General features: G+C 40.9%; 1 long non-coding RNA gene across 1 annotated transcript; it reads left to right on the top strand.

Annotated features, from left to right (window-relative positions):
* Nucleotides 1-321: 321 nt before the first annotated feature.
* LOC147120123 (uncharacterized) lies at nt 322-9,815 on the top strand. The gene is made up of 2 exons (XR_015077848.1): nt 322-501; nt 8,775-9,815. It is a non-coding gene; the product is annotated as an uncharacterized LOC147120123 (long non-coding RNA).
* The last annotated feature ends 343 nt before the right edge of the window (nt 9,816-10,158 follow it).

Below are 10,158 nucleotides of genomic sequence, written 5' to 3'. Positions count from 1 at the left end.
ACGCTCCTGTGAAGCGCTTTGAGATGTTTTATTACGTTAAAGGCACTATATAAATACAAGTTGTATTGTTGTTCAAAAAAGTGGCTCACCGCCACTTTCTCAAATGCAATTGGGGATGGGCAATAAATGTTGGCCTTGCCAGCGACACACACATCCCATGAATGAATAAAAAAATACAATGATCTCCAACTACTCTCCGTGATCTTCAACTGCTCACCATGAGCTCCAATTGCCCCTACATCCCTTGCGTTTTCCGACTCCCCCGTGCGATCTCCGACTTATCTGCCAACTGCTCACCAGCTGCTTTCCCACCCAACAGGCAGCCAGCCTGCCAATCAAGCTGGCCATCGGGCAGGAAACCTTCTGGAGAATTTGCTCCCGTACCCTGAGAAACTGAATTCACTCTCTGCATGACCTACACCCAACAGCTTGGACTCATTTTTACAAGAAGGTCGCCTTCTGCTCCAAAAAGGGTCACCGCCATTTACTACACCTTCTAAGGTACAGCCTCCGAGAAATCCTCAGTGAATGGGCGGGTATCCTTATCGTCCTGCTTGAAGACATTTCTTTAGCTCTATACAGGCATAACAATTTTTTCTAAAGTTTGTCAGTGTTCTTCCACTGAAAGTAGAGCTTTCCTCACCGCTAACCCCCCACCCCCCTCTTTAAGGGTAAAAGCAACCCTTTGAGAGCTGCTGCCTCTCTGTATTTCCCACTCCAGGCAAGCACACTGCTGGTCAGGCTCGCTGTGCGTATTTTTCATACCCTGGGAGAAGGGAGTAAACTCTCAAAATTTATTGAGGCCAACCCTATCTTCTGCCAACATATGCTTGCTTATGTTAAGGGTGGGCCCAACCCAACTTGGCTGACATTGCAAATTTTGGACTATAATATTCTGCTGAGGCTGTTATTTATTTTACAAGATAAAGTAGAAATGAATAAAGAGAGCCAGGAGCTGGGAGTAATAAATTAAGTACAGGAAAGAGTAAGAGGAAAATAAAAAGATGGATTGCAGAGAGTAACAAGTAGGATAAGCAAAATTGTTAAGCTATTTGGAAAATAGACTGTGTTAAAGACCTTTAAGCAACATCCTGCATAGAAATATAATAAATGGGCCTGAAATTTCTAAGAACTCACGCCATAGTAATGACGCACTAATGGCATGCGCCATTATTAATACATAAACGTTACAGCAAATAACAGATACGCCATAAGCTGCATTACGCCACAGTTTGCTGGAACATTTGTGCCGTTCAATCCATCGGCTTGCCTAAACCAATATCCATATTGCTGCAGGTCTAAATTGAGATGTCTCTGTGGAAAAAGGAAAGTGCAAATACTGGAGATAATTTTTTACAGTATTTTACGACTTTTTTTTAACAGAAATTAACTTTTCAAAGTTGATTTAAGGTGAGTTCAAAAGTTGGCAGCTCACTTACCTCCCAGTGCCACGACTCAAGCTGCAGACTCAAGACTCTTCTCAGCTCTTTACAATGCTGTGTGGTTCGTCTGCGGGGTAGGCCATTGGCGGCGCTGACCATGAGGTCCCTGGTTCATCATTGAGCTCGCTACGCCCTAAACGGATCGACGTTCCAGCAATTTGCAGCGCAAATATAGTGCAGAATGAACGGAGAGCACGTCAAGCACATCATTACAGAAAATTCAGGCCCAGTATGTTCAGTGCTTGCTTCAGATTGCCTCCGGGACACTTTGGTACTCAGCAGTAAATTACATTAAATATAATACGTTTTGAAAGTCATACGATCTGTCATGCCACACCAAATCACTTGACCTAGTCGCGGAGAAACTCAAAGGGCGGTACACAAGGTACCAGATGGATCCGGTACACCCTAAACACATCAATGAAGTCAGCATAGCTAAGCTTGATTAATACTTTTAGTGGCTTGATAAGTACATGGTTTGCACTCCAAGGCTAGAAAATATTATTTGATAGTTGAAAAATTAATTAAAATGAGAGGATAAACCAAGTTTTATATCTGCCATTGGGTGAAGTGCTAAAGAGTGCAGAGTACTGTAGTTTGTTTCACTATCAAGAAATAATGCCTAGTTAAATTACTGGAATTCTTTGAGAAGGTAACTGAGATAATAGATAAGCACCATTCATGGCATATTGTTTACCTGGATTTTCAGAAGCTATTTGACAAGGTTCCCTGTGTGAGGCTTTTACAGATGTCAAAGGTGCAAAGGATTAATGGCATGTTAGCTAGTAATAAATACTAATACTGCAGTAATAAATACTAATACTACAGTAATAAATACTAATACTGCAGTAATAAATACTAATACTGCAGTAATAAATACTAATACTACAGTAATAAATACTAATACTACAGTAATAAATACTAATACTGCAGTAATAAATACTAATACTACAGTAATAAATACTAATACTGCAGTAATAAATACCAATACTACAGTAATAAATACCAATACTACAGTAATAAATACTAACACTGCAGTAATAAATACTAATACTACAGTAATAAATACTAATACTACAGTAATACAGCTCATCAAATGCACAGCTCTATTATTGTAATAATCCACAAATTTTAAACACAATTTTAAATATAAACAAAAATATTTTAGATATTTCACTTCTGCTCATCCTAATTTCCTACTTTCACATTCTAGCTTATTCTGACTAATCTAATCTAATCAATCTATTCCAGCTCATTTTCGCTAAAAAAAGACTTTCCTTCCCTGTTCTGTTTATTCTCGTCACTTCTGTTGTCCATTTTTTGAACTTACAAAAAACTGGCCTTTGATTGGCTGAAAAGTGACTTGAAATATTGTTTTCTCCTAGTCAATTGTATGCCAAAAATGAAAAGATCAATCCCATTATGCCAAAGCATGATTGAAGCTGTCTGTAGAGTACAAATGATCATTAAATTTATGGCCCTGAATTTGCGGTCGGAGGCTCCCTGCGGGGAATTGCCTCTGATCTGCAAATAAAATGCCCGCGTACCTGGTGGTCCAGGAGTTATGGAGACTCGCGGTCCTGGGCCACTCCGGGTACCCGTGGGTAGAGGCCCATATATCCCAGGGGGGCAAGCAGTTCGCAAGTGCCCCTGGGATAGAAACATAGAAACATAGAGAAACATAGAAACATAGAGATAGGAACAGGAGTAGGCCATTCGGCCCTTCGAGCCTGCTCCGCCATTCAATGAGATCATGGCTGATCTTCGTCTGAGATCATAGCTGATCTTACCAGTTCAGTACCCCGTCCCCGCCTTTTCTCCGTAACCCTTAATCCCCTTAGCCTTCAGAAATATATCCAATTCTCTCTTGAAAATATTTATTGAATTAGCCTTCACAGCCCTCTGTGGCAGGGAATTCCACAGGCTCACCACTCTTTGAGTGAAGAAATTCTTCCTCATCTCTGTTTTAAATGATTTGCCTGCTATTTTTAGACTGTGGCCCCTGGTTCTGTGCTCCCCGGCCATTGGAAACATTCTCTCTGAATTCAGCCTGTCCAGGCCTGCCATAATTTTATATGTTTCGATGAGATCCCCTCTCAATCTTCTAAACTCCAGTGAGTACAAGCCCAAACTATTTAATCTCTCTTCGTAGGTCATTCCCGCCATTCCAGGTATCAGCCTGGTGAATCGCCGTTGCACTCTTTCCATGGCAAGAACATCCTTCCGCAGATGGGGCGACCAAAACTGTACACAATACTCCAGATGCGGTCTCACCAGCACCTTGTACAGCTGTAGTAAGGTATCCCTATTCCTATACTCGAACCCCCTTGATATGAAGGCCAACATACCATTTGCCTTCTTAATCGCCTGTTGCACCTGCATGCTCTCCTTCAGTGACTGGTGCACAAGAACACCCAGGTCCCTCTGCACTTCCCCATCTCCCAATCTATTGCCATTTAGATAATAATCTACCCTCCTGTTTTTACCCCCAAAGTGGATAACCTCGCATTTATCCACATTATAGTGCATCTGCCACGTATCCGCCCATTCCCCCAACCTGTCCAAATCGCACTGTAGCCTCCTGACATCCTCATCAGAGCCCACCCCTCCTCCTAGTTTAGTGTCGTCAGTGAATTTGGAAATATTGCATCCAATTCCCTGATCCAGATCATTTATATATATTGTGAACAGCTGGGGTCCCAGGACAGATCCTTGCGGCACCCCGCTGGTCACTGCCTGCCACTCCGAAAACGAGCCGTTTATTCCAACTCTCTGTTTTCTATCCGCCAGCCAGTTCTCTATCCACGTTAATACTTTGCCCCCAATCCCATGAGCCTTAATTTTGCATGATAATCTTTTGTGTGGAACCTTATCGAAGGCTTTCTGGAAGTCAAGGTACACCACATCCACTGGCTCTCCCTTATCTATTTTACCAGTTACTTCCTCAAAAAATTCCAGCAGATTAGTCAAACACGATTTACCCTTTGTAAATCCATGTTGACTCTGTCCGATCCTTTCCCCATTTGTCAAGTGCTCTGCTATTTTATCGTTAATAATGGACTCTAGCATTTTGCCCACAACCGATGTAAGGCTTACTGGTCTATAATTCCCTGCTTTCTCTCTACCCCCCTTTTTAAATATTGGGGTAACATTAGCTACCCTCCAATCCACGGGTACTGTTCCCGAGTCAATGGAGTTCCGGAAGATGATCCTTAGAGCATCTGCTATCTCCAGGGCCACCTCCTTAAGTACCCTAGGATGTAGTTTATCAGGCCCCGGGGATTTGTCGGCCTTCAGTCCCCTCAACTTACCCAACACCATATCCCTAGAGATACTAATTTCTGTCAGCTCCTCCCTCTCATTAGTCCCTATGTTTGCCGATATTCCTGGGAGGTTATTTGTGTCCTCCTTTGTGAATACAGAACCAAAGTATGAGTTTAATTGGTCTGCCATTTCCTTATTCTCCATTATATATTCTCCCGAATCGGACTGCAAGGGACCGACTTGGGATTTTACCAGTCTTTTCCTCCTGATATACCGATAAAAGCTTTTGCAGTCTGTCTTTATGTTTGCTGCAAGTTTACTTTCGTATTCTATTTTCCCCTTCCTGATTAATCCCTTTGTCCTCTTTTGCTGTATCCTGTACTGCCCCCAATCTTCCGGTCTGGTGCTTTTTTTTGCCAGTTGATATGCCCTTTTTTTTGATTTTATGCTGTCCCTAATTTCCCTCGTTATCCACGGTTGAGTCACCTTTTTAGGTTTATTTTTATGCCAAACCGGTATAAACATGTTCTGGAATTCTTCCATTCTATCTTTGAATGCTTGCCATTGTCTATCCACTGTCAATCCCCCCAGAAACACCACCCAATCAATCTTACCCAATTCCCGTCTCATACCCTCGTAATTCCCTTTATTTAAGTTCTGGACCTTAGTCTCTGATTCAATTTCCTCACTCTCCATCTCGACTGAGAGCTCGATCATATTATGATCGCTCTGACCCAAGGGGCCTCGTACAAGAAGATTGCTGATAAGTCCCTTCTCATTGCACAATACCCAGTCTAAAATGGCCTGATCTCGAGTCGGCTCCTCGACATATTGGTCCAGATAACCGTCCTGAAAACATTCCAGGAATTCCTCCTCCTCAGAATTTTTACTAATTTGGGTAGTCCAATCAATATGTAAATTAAAGTCACCCATGCTGACAGCTGTGCTCTTATCGCACGCTTCTCTAATTTCCCTTTTTATGCCTTCCCTCACCTCCATATTACTATTTGGAGGCCTATATATCACACCCACTAACGTTTTCCTCCCCTTGCTATTTCTCATTTCTACCCATACAGATTCCGTTTCATCCGAGTTAATATCCTTCCTTTCCATTGCATTAATCCCCTCCTTTACCAGCAATGCTATCATGTGGACCGGCCCAACCAATGAAAGAAGGGATCCCCATTCATACTTATGAGGATTCTGTATGTCCGGAATCCTCATAAGTATGAATGGGAATACTGCAAAAATACACCTACACTTCAAATAAATAAAAAAGTCACATATTTAAAATTAATTAAAATGGCATTAATTAAATATTTTAAACAAAAATTTAATTTTTGAAAAATAAATTTACATGTTTTAAAGGGGCTAAAATAAACTTACCCTATTTCACAGGTTTTTAAATGTATAAATTATTGATAAAATTTTATTTTTCTGTTTTTTAAACTCTTACGATGGCATTAGAATTTCACAGGCATTCGCTGGGCAGCCCAACTCTATGCCCGCAGAGGCTCTTTTCCCGGGGATTCTTGACAGATCGCAAGTTCTGGGTTGTCGCGCATGCGCTCATGCACGAAATCCTGGAACTTGCGCGGTCCCTACGGGCACGTGTGCACCTCGTACGCACCCGTAGGGGCCGCAAATTATGGCCCTATATTAAATTTATGTAATCAGTGACTCAAAACACACAGATTATGCTGGCACCTAATGTGAGAATTTGCAGCTGTCTAATTTCAGTCAGGTCCACGTCCAACTATTTAGTATAATTGATGTTTTAGTCATAATAGGAGACATTTATATGATTAAAGAGCCCTTAGTTTGCAACAATTTAGTAAACAATTCAGGACAGATTTTCCTCTGGAGTTATGCTGTCTCTCCAGCTTCGCCTGCCATTGACAGGACTTCCCACTGGAAGTGATATGGGATGCACAATGCCTCTGCGTAAATATATGTCATCCCAACACACGCCCTGTTATTTGTGTCTTAGCAATGCTGGGTGTTAGGAACGGCAGTGCCTTTCTGCTGTCCAGGGTTGGCCCTTCATTCTTTAACTTTAATCACAGAGGAAAGTATAACCCAGCCTTCTCGTGCATTACAACTATGTTTAAATAATTGTGCCAATGCAAGTTTACGGTTAAACTTGCGGTCCTCCAGTTCTGGCCTCTTACTCATCCTTGACTTCCTTCACTCCACCATTGGTGGCCGTGCCTTCAGCTGTCTAGGCCCTAAGCTCTGGAATTCCCTCCCTAAACTTCTTCTCACCACTCTCTCCTTCTTTATTACACTCTTTAACCAAGCTTTTGGCCACCTGTCCTAATGTCTCCTTCATTGGCTTGGAGTTAATTCGTTTTTGATTATGCTCCTATGAAGTGCTGTGGGATGTTTTACTACGTTAAAGGCACTATATAAATGCAAGTTGTTGTTGTTTAATTATGTTTACTGTCACTATAAGCATCCTGGTGGCAGACAAGTAGCAATATTAGTACACATAACAGTTTCACTCACACTTTCTAATTCAAACTTCTGCTGCATTCCCCTATGTACACATGCTGCAGGGGGTCCTGGCACAACTTGACATGTTTATGTTAGAATTATGAACAGATCCAGATGGATGGCTATCAGCATTTAGTCAGCCTTTCTTTTATTCGGAGACTTTATCACCACATCTGTTTGGTATGCATCACAACATAGCCTAAGTCCATACACAACAAATCTCCCTGGTACATAATATCAGCATAGGCTAACTCTACACATGCTCAGTACACAGGACAAGCACAGTCTTGGCCAAGAGTTCACCACATAATCTGGGCTTCAAAGGAAGAAAGAACTTGTATTGATATAGAGCATTTCAGGACCTCCCAAAGCATTTTACATAAGAAGCATACCGGGTAGGATAAGACAAAAAAGGAAAGCTTATGTCAGATATCGAGAGCTCAATACTGCAGAAAGCCTAGAGGAGTATAGAAAGTGCAGGGGCGAAATTAAAAAGGAAATTAGGAAAGCAAAGAGAGGGCATGAAAAAATATTGGAAAGTAAAATCATGGAAAACCCAAAGATGTTTTATAGATACATAAAGAGCAAGAGGATAACTAAAGAAAGAGTAGGGCCTATTAGAGACCAAAAGAGTGTGTGGAGGAGGAAGACGTGTGTATGGTTCTTAATGAATACTTTAGGAACATAGGAACAGGAGTCGGTCATTTAGCCCATTGAGCCTGTTTCGCCTTTCAACAAAATCATGGCTGATCTGAAACCTAACTCCATATACCCGCCTTTGGTCCATATCCCTTAATACCTTCGGTTAACAAAAATCTTATCAATCTCTGATTTAAAATTAACATTTAATCTTAATCTAGCCTTTTTGATTATTTTCTGTACCTGTTCATGACATTTTAATGATCTATATACCTGGATGCCCAAGTCTCTTTGGACCGCCACTGTTTTTAGCGTTTCACCATTTAGAAAGTACCCTGTTCTATCCTTTTTAGGTCCAAAGTGGATGACCTCACATTTGCCTACACTGAAATCCATTTGCCACAGTTTTGGCCATTCACTTAATCTATCAATATCCCTTTGTAAATTTATGCTTTCATCTACACTGCCTACAATGCTGCATATCTTTGTGTCATCGGCAAATTTGGATATGTGGCTTTCTATGCCATCATATAAGTCGTTAATAAATACTGTGAATTGTTGAGATCCCTGTGGGACACCACTAGTCACACCCTGCCACTCAGCCAATTTCCTAGCCAGGTCAATAATTTGCCTTCAATTCCATGGGCTTCTACCTTAATTAACAGTCTCTTATGTGGGAGTTTATCAAATGCCTTCAGGAAGTCCATATAAATAACATTCCCCTGTCCACTACTATAGTCACCTCTTCAAAAAATTCAATCAGGCTTGTCAGGCATGATCGACCTTTCACAAATCCATGCAGGCTGTCTCTGATCAACAGTTTTGTAGGCTGGTATTTATACATTAATCTGGTACACACTGGATTTAGGAGTCTGGGAACAGTTCTGCTGAAGGGTTATACATGAAACACTAATGTGTTTGCTCTCTCTACAGACGCTGCCTGCCCTGCTGAGAGTTTCCAGTATTTGCTGTTTTTGTTTCCGATTTCCAGCAACGGCAGTTTTTTCTTTTATTTTGTGAGCACTTAATACTTACAAGGAGTGAGCAGTCAACATGAGTTAGTGATGTATGTGGTCTAGTGGGCAAATCACAATTCAGCACCAGTATTTCAGTAGCAGGAGCTATCGAGTTACCTCAGTGTAACCCTAATCAATCAACCACTGAAGATTCGAGAGTTCAAGGTCAACTGTCCAAGCAACATAACTAAAAAATGTTGGCTTTCTAATGTCTCTTTTATTGAATACATGCATGTTTCTGCATTTTATAGGTTGGTTAAACTATTTTAAATAAGCAAATTTACATCACAGATGGCATAATAAAGAGAAGTGATTAGTTTAGATGCATCATTGGTGGAACACTAAATAAGCATTATTGATAGAAACTAATGATATTACAGTATGTAGTAAAGAGCTCACTTTCTTCTCCATGCTAACACATGGCCTGATTGGTATATAGATCATTTTATTAGTATCCATAAGTTATTTACATAGATACGTAGAAGTTACAATACAGAAACAGGCCATTTGACCCAACCAGTCCGTGTCAGCGTTTACCATCCACGTGAGCCAACAGTTCTAATCACATTCACCCGTCCTGTTCTCATAACCCTTCAACCCCCTTTCCTTCATTCATCCATCCAATCTAATCTTGAATTTTGACATCGTTTCTGCCTCAACCATTAATCCTGAAAGTGAATTCCACAGCCTCACAACTCTGAGATGTTTCTCCTGCCCTCTGTTCTAAATCTTACATTTAATCTTGTATCTGTGTTCTCTTGTTCTTAACCCCTCAACTACTGGAAACAACCTGCGCCGATCGACCTTATCTTGTGTGTTGAGTAAAATTTTCTAATAGTATTGTTAGAGTGTATCCTTTAAACACTGTAATAATACCAGGGGCAATAATTCCCATTGGGAATTCAATACTTTCAGTGATGCCAAGCTGATTAGCTGTATTAAAATTCCTTTAGCGATGCAGGAGTTTGTTTGTTTTGTCAAATTCCAGGAGAAAGATGAATGTATTTGGCACTATTGTGCATAATGCCAACAACTCCCCACCCCCAACCAAATTTAACAGATTCAGAAATGTAACTGAACTATAAACTGCACAGTGGGTGCTGTTTGCAAGCTATAGAAAGAAAAGCTAATTATGAAAGAGAGAGAATGGAACTGAGAAAAGGTCAGCAAGTCTGCTACTTCCAATTACAATTTTCTCTATCCTGAACTCTGCGTTTGGCATAGTTTCTCATGATTGCCTGAAGTAACGGAGGGGGTGTAACTCCAGAATATTTATTCATCTCGACACACCCACTACTGAA

Source organism: Somniosus microcephalus, chromosome 4, assembly GCF_052327205.1.
Source record: "Somniosus microcephalus isolate GS21.2 chromosome 4, FLI_Smic_1.0, whole genome shotgun sequence".
NCBI classification, from domain to species: Eukaryota; Metazoa; Chordata; class Chondrichthyes; order Squaliformes; family Somniosidae; genus Somniosus; species Somniosus microcephalus.
The sequence above is the reverse complement of the archived record's forward strand: the minus strand, read 5'-3'. Positions and strand labels throughout refer to the sequence as shown.